Genomic DNA, 22,714 nt, shown 5'->3' with positions numbered 1-22,714 from the left:
CCTATGTTGACCTTTTGGCCTTTGCTGATCTCAAAAATAGTTGGTGGTTGAATTCAGTTTGCCGATATGTATATCCTATTCAAATTTCAAGTCAATCGGATGAAAATTGAGGATTTTAGAAATTTGAAAAGAGTGGTTGACCTTTGGCCTATGTTGACCTTTTGACCTTTTGACCCCAAAAATCTATAGGATTTTGTCGGACCACGAACTCTACCATTTGGTAACGTTTCGTGAAGATCGGTTTAAAATTGTGACCTGTAGGCAAGTATAAGTGAGCGGACAGACAAACAAACACACACACAAACACACAAACAAACACACAAACAAGAGTCATCAACACACCGTCCTTGCAAAAAAAAATTTTTTTTTTTTTTTTTTGTCAAGTAACAAACGGACTCAAATGCAATACCCTCTCCTCAGGCGAGGGTAATGACACAAAGATTGCTTGCTATTGACCTAAAACTCGAGACCCCGCAAATTGGGAACACTGCTCCAAAATATGTTCCGAAGGTTTGAAACGATCGACAGTTTTGACCCTGAGATCATCCACTTCGATTTGATCAACATCAACCACAGCATCATCGAGCGGCTTCCAGCGGAGAGCGATTTGCGTCTCCTTGTAATGCAATCAACTCGAATACCAACAGTTTTGTGACAATATTCATGGTAACGTCCACCAATTGGGTGTCGATTGTTTGAGCAACTCCCTGTTTCGAAACCTCGTGGTGAAAGGTGGATTACCAACCACAAGAAACACTCGATGTCAGTCGCCAAATTCTGCTGGAATGCCAGAGAGTGTGGTGGCCATGGACGACTAATGTTCATGCAGAAAAGGACGTGAGAATCCGGGCAGTGCCCCTGAAGTTGTTGAGGGTGATGGCTCGAACACACCTACTATTAGCGAAAAACACTAATGGCTGCGGGTTGGCATCAGTTATCATAGGGGTGCAACAGTGTGGCTGATGCATGGCTCCTGTAGCTTAGGGCTGGGAACTTGGAATTTTCTTCCTGGTGCCAATGGCCGAAAGATGAATTACCAACCACAAAAAACACGATGTGAGTCGCCAAATTCTGATGGAATGCGAGAGAGTGTGGTGGCCACTTGGAATTTTGTTCCTGGTGCCAATGGCTCGCCTACTCTTCGCGAAGGACACCGTGGGATCTTCAACATCCACCAACTAATTCCGGCGCAGTTTAACATTGATATTGCAAATGCACATGACTGCGCATCCCATGGAGGCCTCTATGGGTATGACTTCTGGATACTCCATGCCGTGTGGACGAGGCTACCAACCAGCGAACCTGACTGCAGATACAATGGACAAGCTGAAGTGTTAACCTACCATGTACCGGTAAGAACGCTTTGCTATCACCACAGCACAATGGCAAGGCTGGATTCATCGATGTCCGTAAAATCATGCTGCATCATATGATAACTCCAGTGTCGGAAATTGCAATACTAGTCAGGTTCACGATGTTAACAAATATAATTTCGTTCAAAAATTTGGGAGATTAGCAAACCTGTACATTTTTGGAATCATCAGAGCATGGAGAATCCGAAAATCAATGTTGCCATTTGCACAGACACCTGCATGGCCGCCATTTTGGATTTTCAAAATGGCCACCATAAAATACATATTTTTCGCTATCTCGGCTTCTAGTCAACCTAGAACCCTAATTAAATATGCTAATCCTATGTTTTCTGAGTCAAGGAAACCAATAAAGGCCTCAAAATAGTGCTCAGGATTTTAGAAAAGCAACAAACAAAAGTAAGTGAAAAACCATTGTCTTTATATTTGTGATATTGTAGCGGTTACCGCTGGGTATACACAATCGCCTTGCACCTACCGAGGACGCGGCCAGAGAGCGATCACCATGCCGGGCTCGTCCAGGCCACCCGGACAGGCCCAGACGCGCCTCTCCCGGGCATGCCCGGACTCGCCGTTCCCAGGCTCACCCGAGCCACCCGGGCACGCCCGGTCTCGTCTTTCCCAGGCATGCCCAGACTCGCCGTTCCAGGGCTCGCCCAGGACACCCGGGCATGCCCGCTCTCGCCCTTCCAGGGCTCGCCCAGGACACCCGGGCATGTCCAGACTCGCCTTTCCAGGACTCGCCCAGGACGCCCGGGCACGCCCAGCCTCGCCTTTCCAGGGCTCGCCTAGGACGCCCGGGCATGCCCGCTCTCGCCTTTCCAGGGCTCGCCCAGGACGCCCGGGCATGTCCAGACTCGCCTTTCCAGGACTCGCCCAGGACGCCCGGGCACACCCAGCCTCGCCTTTCCAGGGCTCGCCTAGGACGCCCGGGCATACCCGCTCTCGCCTTTCTAGGGCTCGCCCAGGACGCCCGGGTATGTCCAGACACGCCTTTCCAGGGCTCGCCCAGGACGCCCGGGCACGCCCAGCCTCGCCTTTCCAGGGCTCGCCTAGGACGCCCGGGCATGCCCGCTCTCGCCTTTGCAGGGCTCGCCCAGGACGCCCGGGTATGTCCAGACTCGCCTTTCCAGGGCTCGCCCAGGACGCCCGGGCACGCCCAGCCTCGCCTTTCCAGGGCTCGCCCAGGACGCCCGGGCACGCCCAGCCTCGCCTTTCCAGGGCTCGCCTAGGACGCCTGGGCATGCCCGCTCCCGCCTTTCCAGGGCTCGCCCAGGACGCCCGGGCATGCCCGCTCTCGCCTTTCCAGGGCTCGCCCAGGACGCCCGGGCATGCCCGCTCTCGCCTTTCCAGGGCTCGCCCAGGACGCCCGGGCATGTCCAGACTCGCCTTTCCAGGACTCGCCCAGGACGCCCGGGCACACCCAGCCTCGCCTTTCCAGGGCTCGCCTAGGACGCCCGGGCATGCCCGCTCTCGCCTTTCCAGGGCTCGCCCAGGACGCCCGGGTATGTCCAGACTCGCCTTTCCAGGGCTCGCCCAGGACGCCCGGGCACGCCCAGCCTCGCCTTTCCAGGGCTCGCTCAGGACGCCCGGGTATGTCCAGACTCGCCTTTCCAGGGCTCGCCTAGGACGCCCGGGCATGCCCGCTCTCGCCTTTCCAGGGCTCGCCCAGGACGCCCGGGTATGTCCAGACTCGCCTTTCCAGGGCTCGCCCAGGACGCCCGGGCACGCCCAGCCTCACCTTTCCAGGGCTCGCCTAGGACGCCTGGGCATGCCCGCTCTCGCCTTTCCAGGGCTCGCCCAGGACGCCCGGGCATGCCCGCTCTCGCCTTTCCAGGGCTCGCCCAGGACGCCCGGGCATGTCCAGACTCGCCTTTCCAGGGCTCACCCAGGATGCCCGGGCAGGTCCAGACTCGCCTTTCCAGGGCTCGCCCAGGACGCCCGGGCACACCCAGCCTCGCCTTTCCAGGGCTCGCCCAGGACGCCCGGGCATGCCCGCTCTCGCCTTTCCAGGGCTCGCCCAGGACGCCCGGGCATGTCCAGACTCGCCTTTCCAGGGCTCGCCCAGGATGCCCGGGCAGGTCCAGACTCGCCTTTCCAGGGCTCGCCCAGGACGCCCGGGCACGCCCGGTCTCGCCTTTCCCGGGCAAACGCTCCGGCATGATGTGTATATATATTGCTGCCCGATAAACGGGCTTTACAGAGTGTGCTGGGTTCTGTACGAATAAACATGCTTTGAACTCAACCAAATGGCCTCGTTCTCTCGCCGTCCACGACTCCTAAACTGGTGACCTCGACTACCCCCGAACGGATTCGGGGGCTGCACGACCCCTAAAATATAACTGTATTACATAATACATGGTATTGCAAGTCCTTTGAAGTTATAGGTATGGGTTTATAAAGCAAGAAAGCAGCCTTGTTAGTATCAGATTGAACTATAAGTCCAACACACAGGATCTACTAGGTTGTTACCGTTCAGGAATATGCTTTTACAGATCTTCATCACTGTCCTGAGTGTCATTTTCGCAAAGGTGTCTACGCAAATGTAAACATTAATTTTTGGATTCCTCATGCTCTGAATATTCCAAAAATGTATAGTTTTGCTAATCTCCAAAAATTTTGAGCAAAAAAACCATACTGAACCTGACTATAGTGTTCAATATACTTTATTCTGGACAATCACACAACTCGCATCAAAAGATGAATTTTTCTAGTAGAGCATAGTACGTGCTTGCTGTATGTTTGCATAATCAGTACAGTGTGGGCAACGTGCATGATCTAACAGTGATGCTTCCTGAACCGGTCAGACTAGCTTATGCACCTGCTCATAACGCAAGAGAACCAGGTGGGGTGAGATTAATGGTTCGGTTGGGTTGTAAGAATAGAAGTAAAGTCGGAAGGAAGTCTACTAATCAAGTACATGCTGGGATGGCGAGTTTAAGGGACAAGCGAGGAACACGTAGGTGCGAAACAAGAGCAATGGTAATAACCAAGAGGGAAGATCCTGGAAGTGGTGCCAGGTAGGGAGTTTCCTTGAGGATGGGGGAAGGGAGCCACACGGTTGGAAACAAGCGTTCCGCAACCATGAGAGACGTCAATCAGCCAGTCTGTAGTGTACATTACACCTCAGCCAGTGGCGGTGACACCTGTTGAACTCTGCATGACACCAGACAGATGTGTGGATGTTATGGAAGACGTTACATATTAATCCAGGAGAAACAAGCAACAAATATGAACTCAAAATGACGAAAACATCTGTCTCTGATCGTTGTTATGAGCTATGGGGTGCAGGTAAAGGATTCTGAAGGATTTGTTGTTGTCTTAAAATGTTTTCTTTTATTATATTGTACAACCCATGTCTTTGTCTGCTCGATGACGTGTTCGGTGTTCTTGTCAGTTTTTTCGTTTGACTTCCCCACAAACCATATGAGCATTGACAGTGAATATTTAAGCTAACGACTGGAGAGACCCCGGAACAGAATTGGCTGGGCAGACAACATGCACTTGATAGGTCCGGCCTCGTAGTTTCACAACTTGGAACACCATGACCGAGCACTAGACTCGGCCTTAAGGAAGTCTCAACCGGAACAATGTGCCGTGAGTGGGAGGTGATTCCGGCCACACAGGATATGTTCAGAGAGAGGACGGCAGTGTGGGGCCATCCAATTGGCTGTCGCCGATGAGACCATGCGTAGTACAGATCTTCTATATATATTTTTTTTAATAAAATGGATTTGAGGGAACCAGAGAGAATGTGTGCAGGAGATTGGTTATGTCGAGGAGGAGCCAGAAATGTGGTCAAGGAGCCAATGGGTGGAGTTGGGAAACCAGAAAGGAGGTGATCAATACTCTTGGGGGACCCTGGACCTCCAGTTCCTGGATCCGGACCTGTCGACCTCCAGCCCTTGGTTTTTTTGTGTGTCCGACCCGCTCAACCTGAGGACACGTGGCACTTGAGCTCCAAGTGAGCCCAGCTGTGGAGGCTGCACTGTTGTTCCCATCAAGTCCTCTGCAACTGAGAAATCAAACTTTTCTTCTCCACCACGTCAAGAAACGTTACTCCGTTAGAGAAAGGCAGAGACCTAAATCGCTCTCATTTCCTTTTATTGTTTTTGCCCTATGACTGTGAAAGATCTGAAATTGAAACGGTGTTAAATTTGCTGTACATCATTTCATTACCTGAAGCATTGTTACTGTACCCAATTCATTTAAATTATTCAATAAATTTCGAGTTTATCTATTGTGGAAATAAATTCGAGTTTATCTATTGCAATAAATTGCGAAAAAAATGAAAATTCAAAAAAAATTAAATTGCTAAAAATGTGCCATAAACTTCAAAAAATGAAAATTCAAAAAAAATTCAATTGCTAAAAATGTGCCATAAACTTCAAAAAATGAAAATTAAAAAAAAATTCAATTGCTAAAAATGTGCCATAAACTTCAAAAAATGAAAATTCAAAAAACCAATTGCTAAAAAGTGCCATAAATTCCAAAAAATGAAAATTCAAAAAATTCCATTTGCTAAAAATGTGCCATAAACTTCAAAATATGTAAATTTAAAAAATTCCAATTGCTAAAAATGTGCCACAAACTTCAAAAAATGAAAATTAAAAAATTCCATTTGCTAAAAATGTGCCATAACTTCAAAAAATAGAAATTCAAAAAATTCCAATTGCTAAAAATGTGCCATAAACTTCAAAAAATGAAAATTAAAAAATTCCATTTGCTAAAAATGTGCCATAACTTCAAAAAATAGAAATTCAAAAAATTCCAATTGCTAAAAATGTGCCATAAACTTCAAAAAATGAAAATTCAAAAAATTCCATTTGCTAAAAATGTGCCATAACTTCAAAAAATAGAAATTCAAAAAATTCCAATTGCTAAAAATGTGCCATAAACTTCAAAAAATGAAAATTCAAAAAATTCCATTTGCTAAAAATGTGCCATAAACTTCAAAATATGTAAATTTAAAAAATTCCAATTGCTAAAAATGTGCCACAAACTTCAAAAAATGAAAATTAAAAAATTCCATTTGCTAAAAATGTGCCATAACTTCAAAAAATAGAAATTCAAAAAATTCCAATTGCTAAAAATGTGCCATAAACTTCAAAAAAGGAAGATTCGAAAAACCCCAATTGCTAAAAATGTGCCATAAACTTCAAAAAATGAAAATTCTAAAAATTATTTTAAATTACCTGTTCTTCTTCGGGTTATTTGCCCGTCTCATTCACCGCACAATTTGTGAGCCGGCGATCTCCATATGATTATTCAGATGGCAACATTACACTTAATTAATGCAATTCAGATTGTATTTGGAATTGATGTGAAAAACTTTCAATTGTTTTTAGGCTTTGTCTGAGTTTTTTATATCAAGTGTAAAAACATCATCGATATTATCATCAACATCGTGTATCACCTCTACTATCAGAGAGCCGCTGGTCTGTCTGTATGTGTTGCCATTTTTCTCAGAGATGCCTGAACGGATCTTCGTCAAACTTTCACACGTCCATCGGTGAGTGCCAGGGAGTGTTTCAGGCAAAAAAAAAAAAACATTTAAAGAAAAAACAATAATAATAATTTCTTCAAAATGCCAACAGGATTAGAACATCACCAGACAACACCGGCTACTCCTGCAAGTGGTCTATACAGAGCCTCGGTTCTGCTGAAGCCGTTTCTTGGCTAGGGTTACAATCCTCGACGGGTCACCACTCTGACATAAGTTAGAGCAGGAATTTAGAACTTGTTCAGGATGTCGGTGATGGCTCGTCGACTCTTCGTGAAGGACACCGTGGGATATTTAACATCCACCAACGAATGTTAGGAGATGGGAGGGACACACTGTTCAATGACCATCCGAGGGACGGCACATATACTTTTTACCCTCGCTTGAGGAGAGGGTATTGAATTTGAGTCCGTTTGTTTGTCTGTTTGTCTGTCTGTCTGTTTGTTTGTCTGTTTGTCAGTCTGTCTGTTTGTTTGTCTGTTTGTCTGTCTGTCTGTTTGTTTGTCTGTTTGTTTGTCTGTCTGTTTGTTTGTCTGTTTGTCCGCACCGAATAAATATGATTTTCTCTGCAACCGTTGGTCCGATTGACAGGAAATTTTCACCATAAGTGCAACTCTACCTGCATAATTTTTTTATGATAATTATGATGTCGTAGGTCACGTGGTTCGGCCGCCATCTTGGAAAAACCGAAAAACTTTGCACCTCTATATCTCGGAAAGAGCTGAATAGAAAAAATTGAGACATGGCTCATTGTAAAGAACTCTCCATGTGGAATAACATCTGTGAATGATGATGTCATAGGTGCCTCCATGAAGACGTCATAATTTGACAAGTACAAAACGTCATCTGATCAAGATGAAATTTCTTGAGCATAATCTAGGAATAAATTGGTGGAGACTTTTTTTTATTATTACGTCATCGGTCACGTGGTTCGGCCCATTTGTTTTAACACAAAAGCCTTAAAAACCACTGAAAATACATCCTGGCGAGGGTTTGCAATCTCTGATTGCTCTTTTTCTTGTTATTATCTGTATTATAGAATATACCATTGAGAGAATATAGCAACACATGACGAGGCTTAGATTCTTTAATAAAAACTAGAACAACACTCGGTAGAGAGAGAGCATGCCCCTCCAGGATAAGATGTACGTTTTGTATCCCTCTGATAGGCCAGATCTGGATTCGTACCTGAACAAATATCTAATCGGCGTGTTCTCGTCACCTACCATACTCGTCCACCTAGTTTTGTCATGTTGACCACAACTTTTTAAGACATCGTGATTTATACAGTTTTAGGTCCTATCTCTCAATGGTGAAGAATCACTTTAAATATATATATAGACAGACTTGGCCTTTAATATGGAATTATTTTTTTTCTTGACCTGGGTTTAATTTCTGAACTCAGCGTATCAATCTGGTGAGTTTCTTTTACGCTTCGGTGATTTCTTTGTTAAAAGAACCATGTCACCGATTGTCTGTCGCAGCAAGAAGTCAACAACAGGATTACATCACAGGTGGCGTGACAAAATGTACGGACAGGCACATTTGACGATTGGCTTCACAATCGGGTATATAAGGGTTGTTGCATTCTGTATTCGTGGAAAACAACTGCTGCACGTCTACAAAAGTTATTGCCGCTTCCTCTGGAGATGGTCCGTCAACTCGACAATGCTGTTCGTCATGGAGTAGTGGCTTTACGAAATTCCGGCATGAAACAGCATACTATTGCTTGGCAGTATGGCATCACTCAAGGTCAGGTGTCAAAGATCCTGAAACGAAATGCTTAGAGGGGTGTCCCGACTGCAATACTGAGGCCAGGACGTCCCGGCAGAACCACAAGGAGGGATGATCGCCAGCTGCACCGGTTAGTCCACAATGGCCGTACCAAGTCAGCTAATCGGCTTAGGGCTGAGTGGCAGCAACTGACAAATATGCCTGTATCCAGAAGGCTAGTCAACCAACGACTGGTTCAAGCAGGCTATCATGCCAGGCATCCCCCGAGAAAGCCACGGCTGACCAGACAACACCGCCAGCGCTGATTGCAGTGGGCCAGAGGGCACCGTCAATGGCAGCCAGGACACTGGAATCACGTGATCTTCAGTGACGAGTCTAGATTTCTGGTCTATCGTCAAGATGGCCGCGTCTGAGTGCGCAGACAAGTGCATGAAGCCTACAACAAAGATTGTATAGTGCCAAGAGTCCAAGCTGGAGGTGGTGGGGTGACAGTTTGGGCTGCTTTTCATGCAGGGGGCAAAACCGACCTGGTTGTTCTGAATGGAAACCTGAACCAGTTCAAGTACAGGGCCATTCTGGAAGAAACATTGCTTCCACTTGCTCGTGCAGCCTTTCAAGGAAACTTTGTCTTCCAATATGACAATGCACGGCCTCATCGTGCTCGCATAATCCAACACTTTCTTGCTGACCGTGGTGTCGAGCATATGGAGTGGCCTGCCATGTCCCTGGATATGAATCCGATAGAGAATTTGTGGGCAGAATTAACGCATCAAATCGACAACTTGGACCAGCAGCCTGCCTCTGTGCGTGAATTGCAGCAGGCTACTGTCGCTGCATGGCAAGCGATTCCTGTCCAAACCTTGGCAAATCTCGTGACCAGCATGCCTCAACATGTACGTGCTCTCCTGAATGCTCGTGGGGGTTACATGAAGTACTAAACTGTAATTTTACTGTCCGTAATCCCAGTCGTAATTTAACTTTTCTTTTGTGAATTTTTTTTTTGCTAATGTGCAAAATAAAGAAATACTTCTGGAAAACGTACAGAAGTTTAACACAGTACTGTCCGTGAATTGAGTTTGATATCGGTTTACATCACTTTCAAGGATCAATTTATTTGCTTCGAAATGTCAAATGTGGTTTTTTTGTTTCTTTTAAAGGTCACATTAACAAAATCTAGAATAATTTCAACATAATTCCAATGAACTTTTGGTTCTAAGTCATCTTGAAAAGTAAGTTCACCCCCACAAAAAATATATTCCATATTAAATGCCAAGTCTGTATATATATATATATATATATATATATATATATATATATATATATATTCGGATCGTATTCGGATCCGGATTCAATTTTTCACCAAAATTGAATCAATTCTTCCTTATCACACATCCAACCTGTCCACCAAATTTTGGCCCAATCCGTCCACAAATTTGAGATATGATGCTATATATCGTTTTTTGCCCTATCACTCAATGGTGAAGAATCATTTAAAATTTTCTCAGATCCGAATCCGGATCTTCACCAAAATCTAATCATTTTATCTGCGTTACATACCAAAGCTCTCCACCAAATTTTGTCCGAATATGTCCACAACCTTTTGAGATACCCTGTTCACAGACAGACAAACAAACAGGGGTGGAAACAACCTTACATACACCCTCGGTGGCGAAGGTAATAATCCTTGTCTTCATATAATTACAAATCATATAATTACAAATCAATAATTACAAATCATTTTTAAAGCCATTAAAATAAAGAAGATCCATCCTAATAAACATGTAATCTTAGAAACTGCTGCCTCTTAATGATACTCGTCAGATCTCATCTTGTCAAAGGATCTGTTGTGGTATTTTCTTCCAAAATGTGATACGATACACTCCGGATGTTAAGTTCCAAAAGTTTCGCATGAAGAAAAATAAAGAAACCTGGAGAAGTGGCTCAATTCACTCACTTATGGACCTGCTTGATCACAAACCTGTTCTTCTATGAAAGTTTACTTCTCCATAAAAAGGTAATACGTAAAGCTGATTTGTGAATTATTTTCAATCCGTTGATAAATTCTCATTCAAACTTGTAAACTCTTGAACAAGTAAACACATTGGACACCCCAAGTAACACGGTCACATTAAAATTTGTTTTGACGTTGGTAAAGTGTCAGGCTTCAAAAACATCAGGAAAATATTTTTAAAACATTTCATGTTTCAACAATATTGCTGAGATATTTCAAAAACATTTCAACTTCTTGAATTAAGTAGTGTCGACGATCTCTTCCTTATCGACAAAGCGTTCATGGTGAGTTATGTCCGATACTTCATCCATTTTAATGCTGATACATTGCGCATCATCAACTGCTGCTTCTGCTATGAGTGTGTGACATCTGAACAATGGCGTTCTATACACCTGATGATGTACTCGTATATGTTGCATTTTTTTTTTTTGCTGCGTTAGTAGTTCGTAAAATGATCCCAGATGAGGGTGTCATAGTGTCCCATCGGATGTAGGATTTCCAGAAAGAAACCTCTGCTCAACGACGAAGCATTCTCTTCTTCTTTAGTTGTGAGCCCACGCACATGAAACGAAAAGTGCGGTTAAGCAATATCGGTTCACTTCTGTCTGTCTGTCCTTCTGTCTACAAACATCGGTTTATGATGGAGGAAAAACTTCATTTCAATTGAATCGGAACAACAACAACAACAACAACATGCATTTTAAGGCCATTTTCCCTGCTAGAGCGGGGGTTAGCCTTGCGGTCCCCATGACAATTTTCTCCATTTCGCCCTATTTTCTGCATCTCCCCTTGTTAACCCCCTTGCCCGCATTTCTTCTACCACCATCTTTAGCCAAGTCTTTCTCGGTCTTCCCCGTCCTCTACTTCCTTCAACATTCATTTCCATCACTCTTCTCAACCAGTCACTTTCATCCTTCCTCAACAAATGACCAAACCATCTCAACCTGTTCCTCTTCACAGCATCAATCACAGGCTCTATTCCCATCATCTTTCGCAATTCATCATTTGTCTTCCTCTCTTTCAACGATACTCCGCACATCCACCGAACCATTCGCATTTCCACCCTTTTCAGCCTTCGTTGCTGCTCCACGTTCATTACCCATGTCTCGCTCCCATAAATCATAACACTTCTCACACATGCAGCAGACACCTTTCCCTTCAGCTTCAACGACACTCCCCTCCTCATCAGCACGCCACTCAGTTCCTGAAACTTCTTCCATGCACATCTCACTCCAGCAACCGTTGCTGAGTCTGATCCACATTCTCCATTCAGCATGTCTCCGAGGGAGCAAAATGTTTTCACACCTTTCAGCTTCACGCCATCTCCAAGATCCAACTCAACATTTCCTCCATCTGCAGCTCCCTCTTTGATGAACCCTCTCAGCGCACATTGTACATTGCATGGAATTCACTCCGACACCCTTCCTGCACACAGCACACGGCCACTTCCCAGTTCTTTCCACCTCACCACATGCTTTACCACTTGCCATCACCTTCGTCTTTCCGATATTCACCTTCAGACCTTTTGTCTCCATACATTCCTTCCACTTGTTCATCTTTTCCTTCAGTCCATCCATACTTTCCACAATCAACACCAGATCATCTGCATACAACAACTCCCACGGTAAACCCTCCTTTACATTCTGAGCCAGCACCTCCCTCACAGCTATAAATAGTAATGGACTTAGTACCGACCCCTGATGCACTCCCACCTTCACCTCAAACTCAACACTGTTCCCGTCCTTCGTCCTTACAGCTGTGCGCTCTCTTTTGTACATTGCCATCACTAGACTGATCAACCATTCCTCCACTCCTAAGTTCCTCATTGCCCATGTCAATACTTCGCGTGGAAACCTATCGAATGCTTTCTCCAGATCAACAAACCCAAGAAACAACTTCTTCCTCTTCTCCATGTACTTCTCCTGCAACTGCCTCACAATAAAGAGCGCGTCTGTCGTACCTCTTCCTGGCATAAATCCAAACTGCATTTCGTCAATCTTCACTTTCTTCCTTATCCTCCTCTCCAACACCCTTTCCAATACCTTCATTCCATGCTCCAATAACTTTATCGCTCAGTACGAGCCACACTCCAGAGGGTCACCTTTCCCCTTGTTTAGAGGGACGAGCGAGGATACTCAGTTCCAAATCCACTGGAATGCGGCCCTCTTACACCACCAGCTTACAGATCTCTGTCATTCTCTTCACACCCCAACTTCCTGCTGCTTTCAACATATCTCCCACAACTCCCGTCGACCCTCCCGCTTTTCTACTCTTCATTGCTTTTATCGCTTCCTCGACATCCTTCTCAGTTATCTTCTCTGCCAGTCCTAAAACTGAGTTACTCTCTATGTTGCCATCCCATTCATTCTCTGTATTCAACAGCATTTCCATATATCTTTTCCATCTTCCTTTAATTCCATCTGGGTCCACAATGATTTGTCCCACTTCATCCTTCAAGCAACTCACCCCCATCACATCACACCTCTCTTTTGCTATCTGCTTTGCAATCCTGAATACCGCTCTCTGACCCTCTTCCGAATCCAAGCGTTCTCCGAACATTTTCCTACATGCCTCCTGCGCCTATGCTACCTCTTTCTTTGCAGCCTCCCTGGCTGCATTATAACTTTCATGCTCTGCTTTTTGTGCTCCCGTACCCTTCGCCTTCTGCCCCTCCTTGAACTTCTTCCTCTTCTCGTCAATCCTCTTTCCAACTTCATCATCCCACCACCATGTTTCCGAGTGCCTCGGTGGTCCTTTTGTCCATCCACATACCTCACCAACGGCTCCCAACAGACTATCTTCCATTGACATCCAACCACTTTAAAGCTCAACCACATCATCCTCTACCATACTCAGCCTCTCTTTTAATGCCTCCCTTACTGTCACCTCTTTCAACCTCCACACCTTCATTCTCGGTTGGTACTTCACCCGCCGAGCTCTCCTCGCATCTTTCACCCTTATGTCGCAGACAACCAAGTGGTGCTGTGAAACAGCCTCCTCCCCCGGGATCACCTTTGTGTCCCGGAGGTGCCCCCTATCTCGCCTACGCACCATCAGGTTGTCAACGGTTGTCGTCGACCCACCTGACGTGTATGTAACAAGCTTATTATCCTCTTTCTGGAACTGAGTATTACAAATCAACAAATCAGATCCATCAGCAAATTCCAAAATCCTTTCACCTTCTCCATTTCTCACACCATATCCGTAACCCCCATGAACTCCCTCAAAACCGTCCATACTCCTTCCCACATGTCCATTTAGGTCTCCTCCTACCACAACAACTTCCTCGTCTTTCACGTTTTCCATCAGCTTCTCTATTGCACACCAGAACTTGTCCTTCTCTTCATCGCTCCGACCGACCTGCAGAGCATATCCCGAGATGACGTTCACCAAGAGCTTTCCAATCATTATTTTCACCATCATCAACCTATCACTCACTCTAGTCATACTCACCACACTGTCTACAAACTCCTCAGAAAACAGGACACCAACACCATTCACGCCCTCCGGGCACCCTTGCCACACAAACTTGTATTTCTGTCCCTGCCTACCCTTCACCATTCTCACACCACTTCCCTTCCATCTCGTCTCTTGCACACAACATATGCCCACTCTTCTTCTGACCAATACTTCCACCACTTCTCCTGATCTCCCTGTCATTGTCCCTACATTCTATGTCCCAAACCTCAGAAACCGATCTCCACTTCGGGCTGTACCCTGCCCATTGGAAGTTGTAATTGTCATGGTTCTCTTTTTGAGGCAATGTTTTTATGGCCGGATGCCCTTCCTGACGCCAACCCTCTTAGTCGCCTCCTTCGACACGCAGGGATACGGTGTGCCTATTCTAAACCAGGGTACACACCGGGATGATCAATGGTGGCCGAAAGCATATCTCAGCCAACTCCACCCGCACATCCAATCGCACATTGAATCGGAACATGAATCTGAAAACAAACCTGCAGTTTAGCAGTACTTTGGCTCTGAATGTCCTGATTGTACATGGATAGAGAGGAGTGAATTAAGCTTTTTACTCTGTCTGTCTCTGTTTACATTTCATCAACATTAAAATTGATGATCTTAATCATAGCTCAGGCCAATTGGATGAAAATTGATGCTTTTTCAGAAGAAAATTGATGATTTTATAAGGTTCACCTTGAGTTGACCTTTGACCTGACTTTTCAACCTCAAAAATAGTTGGTTTCCCAATTCAGTGATGTACTATGCAATTGTTGTTTAATGTTCAGGTTAATCGGATGAAAATTGACTATTTTTCAGATGAAAAGTGATGATTTTAGAAGTTTGACCTTGTGTTGACCTTAGACCTTTTGACCTTAAAAATACTTGGTTTCCCAATTCAGTGATGTACTATGCAGTTGCTGTTTAATTTTAATTGAATGAAAATCAACCATTTTTCAGATGAAAATTGATGATTTTAGAAGTTTGACCTTGTGTTGACCTTAGACCTTTTGACCTTATAAATACTTGGTTTCCCAATTCAGTGATGTACAATGCAATTGCTGTTTAATTTTAATTGAATGAAAATTAACCAGTTTTCAGATGAAAATTGATGATTTTAGAAGTTTGACCTTGAGTTGACCTTTTGACCTTAAAATACTTGGTTTCCCATTGCAGTGAGGCACTATGCAATTGCTGTTTAATTTTAATTGAATGAAAATTGATGATTTTTCTGATGAAGATTGATGATTTTAGAAGTTTGACCTTGAGTTGACTTTTGACCTTTTGACCACATAATCGTTGGTTTTCCAATTCTGACTCAATATGCAAATGCTGTTCAACTTTCAAGTCAATCAGATGAAAAATTGCGAATTTAGAAATTGGACCCCAAGATGACCTTTGACCTCAAAATCAATAGCCTTTTCAGTTGTGACTACCTGTACAACTCGGTAAAGTTTCATGACAATTAGTTTAGAATTGTGACTTGTTGTCGAGTGACAAACAAACAGACAAACAGACACAGAGAGAATAGCAAAGTCAACCGACCAATATACTTGAAAAATATTCGATTTTGCAAGTAACAAAAAGACAAACAGACAGGGGTGACAACATAACATCCATTCACCTTCGGTGGCGGAGGTAACAATCCTAAATTGATTATCTTTTTTGTGATTCATAAATACAACGTTAAGATTATATAATGACAAGATAACTTTTAATGCACAATCTCTCGAGATTCCGTCATCTCACGATATTTTACGTGAAAGACAGACAGACTTGAGAAGCGTATTATTATATAGACTAGCAGAAACCCGTGGAACATCCACGGAAGGGAGGATGTGGTGTATGGATAGAGTGTACCATTATGGATAGCATAGGGGATTTGCTTGTCCGAGTAAGAGTTAGGAAGAAAGATGAGAATGAAGAGTGCGTATATGAACAACGATCGCCGACACCGGCACAAATGCATGCTCTGGAGTGTCCACTCAGTGGACGGCTTGCTTTCGCCTTCGCCTGTCCAATCAGCGGACGGCTTGCTTCGCCTTCGCCCAGCAGACGAAGCTTATTATCCTCTTTCTGGAACTGAGTATTACAAATCAACAAATCAGCTCCATCAGCAAACTCCAAAATCCTTTCACCTTCTCCATTTCTCACACCATATCCGTAACCCCCATGAACTCCGTCAAAACCATCCATACTCCTTCCCACATGTCCATTTAGGTCTCCTCCTACCACAACAACTTCCTCATCTTTCACGTTTTCCATCAGCTTCTCTATCGCACACCAGAACTTGTCCTTCTCTTCATCGCTTCGACCAACCTGCGGAGCATATCCCGAGATGACGTTCACCAAGAGCTTTCCAATCATCATTTTCACCATCATCAACCTATCACTCACTCTAGTCACACTCACCACACTGTCTACAAACTCCTCAGAAAACAGAACACCAATACCATTCACGCCCTCCAGGCACCCTTGCCACAAAAACTTGTATTTCTGTCCCTGCCTACCCTTCACCATTCTCACACCACTTCCCTTCCATCTCGTCTCTTGCACACAACATATGTCCACTCTTCTTCTGACCAATACTTCCACCACTTCTCCTGATCTCCCTGTCATTGTCCCTACATTCCATGTCCTCCACGGAAGGGAGGATGTGGTGTATGGATAGAGTGTACCATTATGGATGGCATTGGGGATTTGCTTGTCGGAGTAAGAGTTAGGAAGAAAGATGAGAATGAAGAGTGCGTATATGAACAACGTATTTATTGCAATCTACTTAAATGACAATGCTACGATATACTTTTGAAAATATCACGTACCGTCTCGAAGTCAATGCCATCCTTTTATCTCTTCGTATACAACTCACTGATTTCTACCTTATCGTGAACAGGGTAAAGCCTACTTTGATAATCATGAACGGTGGCAGATGCAGGAGTTGTTGAAACGAAAGGGGGGGGGGGGCTGATCATGACCTACCCGACGCCACATGGCCTACGCCATTTCATTTGTTGAGATCATGGCCACAACGGAAACACAACTGGATAGGTAGGGCCTAGGCCTACGCCTACGTTTCATCACTTGGCGAAGTACACTTTGTTTTAAGCTTTCAGAAGCTGAAGCCTTGTTATTTATTGCTTTATATGATACTGATGGGCTGCTGATCGGTTTCACTTCGTCGTAATCACAGTATATGGAATAAATTATGGTAAACCCACCTGATGAGGTTAGCGTACACCGCGATCGATGACACTGGCACAAATGGCGGAATGCATGCTCTGGATTGTCCACTCAGTGGACGGCTTGCTGTCGCCTTCGACTGTCCAATCAGCGGACGGCTTGCTGTGCCTTCACCCAGCAGACGCCAATACGATGGCGTCGTAAGATGGCGTCGTATCGGCCGTTAATCGGATGCTTTTGGGCCCCAACGTCGGCTAATTCCGATTTTTCGAGTATGACTGTACGTGATGAACTAAGAGCGCGGTTCGTAGATCGTAAATCCATTGGTGCCGTGGACATCGGGTCACTGGGTGCGGCGTAAAAGGGATAACAAAGTCGAGTCCTTACGGTATTATTATATAGATGAGACCTCACTAAATTACTGTACACAGTTAACACTATCTCTTTGGAGTTAACACTATAATTGATCCCCCTACGAATATAAGCTAAACCCCTATTTATCTTTACCAAGCTGTCTGCTTACCCCGTACCCCCGTTATCTATGTGTTACCAGTCCCAGATCCCTCTCCTATGTTACCACTCCCAGATCCCTCTCCTATGTTACCACTCCAATATCCCTCTCCTATGCTACCACTCCAAGATCCCTCTCCTATGTTATCACTCCCAGATCCCTCTCCTATGTTACCAGTCCCAGATCCCTCTCCTATGTTACCACTCCCAGATCCCTCTCCTATGTTACCACTCCCAGATCCCTCTCCTATGTTACCACTCCCAGATCCAACTCCTATGTTATCACTCCCAGATCCCTCTCCTATGTTACCACTCCAAGATCCCTCTCCTATGTTACCACTCCCAGATCCCTCTCCTATGTTACCACTCCCAGATCCCTCTCCTATGTTATCACTCCCAGATCCCTCTCCTATGTTACTACTCCCAGATCCCTCTCCTAGGTTACCACTCCCAGATCCCTCTCTTATGCTACCACTCCCAGATCCGTCTCCTATGTTATCACTCCGAGATCCCTCTCCTATGTTACCACTCCCAGATCCCTCTCCTATGTTATCACTCCCAGATCCCTCTCCAATGTTACCACTCCCAGATCCCTCTCCTATGTTACCACTCCCAGATCCCTCTCTTATGTTACCACTCCAAGATCCCTCTCCTATGTTACCACTCCAAGATCCCTCTCCTATGTTACCACTCCAAGATCCCTCTCCTATGTTACCACTCCCAGATCCCTCTCTTATGTTACCACTCCAAGATCCCTCTCCTATGTTACCACTCCCAGATCCCTCTCCTATGTTACCACTCCAAGATCCCTCTCCTATGTTACCACTCCAAGATCCCTCTCCTATGTTATCACTCCCAGATCCCTCTCCTATGTTATAACTCCCAGATCCCTCTCCTATGTTACCACTCCCAGATCCCTCTCCTATGTTACATGCTCCAAGATTGCGCTTTGTATTGTAGTTCCTATTTTCATTATTCTTACCCAACCCCATTACCTGACATTCTCATCGCTAACACAGGTAACATTAATATTTAGAAAAGAAGACCGATAGCTAGTCTAACAACGGTTTATTTAACCCATGACCTTACCATGTGTACCCTGAGTAGGTATGCAAAATATGAGGAAAATTGGCTAAGTAGTTTTCAATTCTATGAGGAAGGTACACTCACAGACAGACAGACACTTTAAGGGACAGCAGCCAAATAAAGAGGCCTACATACTGTATTTATAGCCAGAAAACGTTTTCAATGATGAATAAAAAGATTGCACAGAATATTTCCAAAAGTATTGGGACAGCACACCCACATTTGAAATGCACCCTCCCAGCCTGTGTGTGAGGTTTCACGTCCAAATAAATTGTTATCGTACGTTACATCACAAAACAACCTTGACTTCTTAAAAGAGAAACATAACGTCATGAGTCATCAGTGTAACTCATCACCTCCTCGAGTGCATTTCTATTTTTCGCTCTCGGATGAACAAGGGGGGCACGCGCCCCTCTTCCCACTTGGCCATGCTGCTGGGGGTCGATTTGAAACTTTTCACCCAACTAACTCAGCAACCAAGTTTTGTCATAAGTCATCAACAACTTTTTGAGATATGTTATATATCGCTTTTTACCCGATCTCTCAATGGTGAAGAATCACTTAAGGAATAAATAATTCTCGTTTCCGAATCCACATTCAGATCTTCACCAAAATCGAATCGATTCGTTCTTGTCAGACACACAACCAGTCCACCAACTTTCGCCCAAATCCGTCCATAACTTTTTGAGATATCCTGCTATATGTTGGTTTTCGCCTTATCAATGGTGAAGAATCACTTAAAAATTAAATAATTCACATATCCGAATCCATATTCAGATCTTCACCAAAATCGAATCAATTCGTTCTTGTGTCACACACAACCTCTCTCCCAAGTATCGTCCGAATCCGTCCATAAACGTTTGAAATATCCTGCTATATATCGTTTTTGGCCCAATCACTCGATGGTGAAGAATCACGTAAAAAGTTCTAATATTCGGATCTCGATTCAAATCTTCACCAAAATCGAATCGGCTTCTTCTTTTCACTTAACCAACTAATCCACCAGGTTTTGTCATAAATCGTCGACAACGTTTTGAAATATCATGTTATATATCATTTTTGGTCGAATCACTTAATGGTGAAGAATCACTTTGAATTAAAAAAAAATTCTCGCATCTGGATCCAGATTGATCTTCACCAAAATTGAATGAATTCTTTCTTGTCTCACACCGAACCTCTCCACCAAATTTCGTCCGAATCTGTCGACAACCTTTTGAGAAATACTGGTCACAAACTGACAAACAGACAGGAATGAAAACATGACCTCCTCCATATTCGGTAACTAACGTTGAACATGCAGAAAGCATCACATCATCGGTGAACATTGTCCTGTATATATCAGTAGTAATATCGTCAAATAATGGTGTGTCGAAAAATATATTTTTTCTATTTTATAATACTACTAATTAAATTTGCAATTAGTCCCAGGCTTTGACAACAATACACATTTTTATACACATTTTCCCCCTTCATAGTCCATCCCTACCACGTTTATAATCTCATGCGGGCAAGTGCAACTTTTTAATGCATGAAAACATAGCGCGCACGGAATCCTGGGTAATTTCGTGGGATAATTTACTCCGTAAAATTATGGAGAGACGTGAGATGGTTCGATGTTCACGGATCCTTCGGCAGGAACATTTTAAAGCCCTCCATCATTGGGCCCCACGTGTGACGCAAGTGTGTTATGGGAGGGGGCGTGGTTTAAGCTCCAACGTTAACCGGCATTCCGTGCGCGTCAATGTAACTCCTGCTGTAGATTACAAAGTATTTCTTTTTTAACCAACAACTTTCTCCAGTCGTTATATAGAACATAATATTGCATTTATTGATACAGTACCCGCTGGAATGTTTCCAAGTCGAGTCGTATGGCCTCGACCTGCTTGGTTTTGTATCGCTGTCTTGTGACGTCACGCGCGTAAATAGAAGCCTCCGCGTTTGCGCAGCGTGCGGTCCCCGACAATGGGCAGCCCGGAGGCCGGATGAATGCTCACAGTCACAATTAATCCGTGTTTATTTTCCCAGATGATCGCTTTCCGTGTCGGCAGCGCGGATCCGGTTTCAGGGCCGCTTTTATAAGCTCATGCCTGTCCAGGAGGCGCGTAATGACGTCACTTCGTCTGCTTTGTGTTTGGGGAGCATTTGCCTTCAAGAGTTACAAACTGCATGCATAAAGTGGAAATCAAATATTGGAAATTCGTGCACAGGTCGAGGCTCATTGAAAAGTTGAAGGACAGTCGGACAGATGGAGAAACGTATGGAAGGTCTATAAAGCGGCAACACAAGTGGACAGGTGACACGTACGAATCGGGACATATACTTGCTGCCTCGTATTTACAGGCAAAAGGGATTTACAGTCACAGCTGAGATCGCTACGTTATTATTAATTTTCTTATATAAATAGTCGAGGCTCATGGAAGAGCTGGAACACTGAACAAAACGAACTAGAATGACACTCGGTACAACACACCTCCGCAGTAAAAGGAACAGCAGAGCGGTGGAGGACACAACAACAACAGAGGTGAAGGCCAATATTGAGGGAGACTTGGACAAACAATTGGTGTAGGGAGGAATGGGGGGCAGGGTAGGATGCATGGAGTTGACAAGATGGATACAAACACTCCAAGGAAGGAAAATTGGAAGTAGGAAGTATTTCGTTGAGGTTAACCAAGGGTAGAAAAGATAATGGTTTTGGATTGTGAACAACCTGAGATGGTGGTGAACAGCTGTCTTCATGGCCTGAAGGGAAGAATGAGATTAAAGAGGATGTGGAAGTTGATCCTACAGGTGGGAAAAAAAGAGTAACAAATGAGTGGAGGTGAGCAGTGATCCTGGATTTAGGTCGTTTCACCAGAAGGGGGTTGATGGTGGACAATGTGAGCCCTGCAGAAACCTTTGGGAGGGAAAAGCACGGAAAGAGCAGAGGGTGCAAGACCAGAAACGAGGTGGAAGAAGACAAAGAGACCACCGACCTGTCTGCAATGGCGAAGTGATACGCCCATCGACTGAGCTTCATCGCGGAAGATCCCAATGAACTTGAAGGTCTTGAATTCCATGACGTCAAGCTGAGCAGGATGTGCGGCAGGGTAGCCAGCCCAGAGGGAAGGACAGTATTCCGTAAAGCTGCGGATGAAGGCCTTGTAGGTGGATAGTTCAGGTCTGCCAAGGAAGGACTTTGTATGACGGAGGAAGCCCAATGAACAGTTGGCTTTGAAGGCCAACGTTTAAATGTTATTTGCCCAAGAAAGATCATGGCTGATAGGGAGACCCAAGAGTTTGAATGACTGAACCTAATCAAGAGGATTGTTAAGAAAGTAGATATGAGGGTTTGCCAGAAGGTCCTTTCTGAAGGATGAGGGATGCCATGGCAGAGGGTGAAGTCATCAGTAAATAGATAAAGAGGATTTTCCAGAGTCAGAAAGATCATTGATAAAGACCAGGAATAGGAGTGGGCCCAGAACGCTCACTCCAGCCTTGACAAGGAGAGGAGATGAGAGGATTCCATGGAGAGCCACACGTTGGCTACGAGAGTGGAGGAAGTCAATGAGCCAATGGGTGTAGTTGGCCTTGGATGGAGAGTAAGGCGGAATGCCAGACTATCAAAAGGATGAGATATGTCCAGAGAGATTGCCCTGATCTCATGTCTGACGTTGAGGGCCTCCGTCCATTGTTGGGTGAGTATACGCAGCATGTCCAGGGTGGAGCAACCGGGTGTGACTCTGATTTGGTGATCTGAGACGACGTTGGAAAAAAGGAAGGATTCCATATCAACTGTGATGATAGATTCCATGACCTTGCTAATGATTGGAAGTAAGCTGATAGGTCTGTAGTTAACTGCATCATTGTTGCACCTTTTTATATAAT

This window comes from Myxine glutinosa, chromosome 4, assembly GCF_964187855.1.
Source record: "Myxine glutinosa chromosome 4, kmMyxGlut1.1, whole genome shotgun sequence".
Classification (NCBI taxonomy): Eukaryota; Metazoa; Chordata; class Myxini; order Myxiniformes; family Myxinidae; genus Myxine; species Myxine glutinosa.
The sequence above is the reverse complement of the archived record's forward strand: the minus strand, read 5'-3'. Positions refer to the sequence as shown.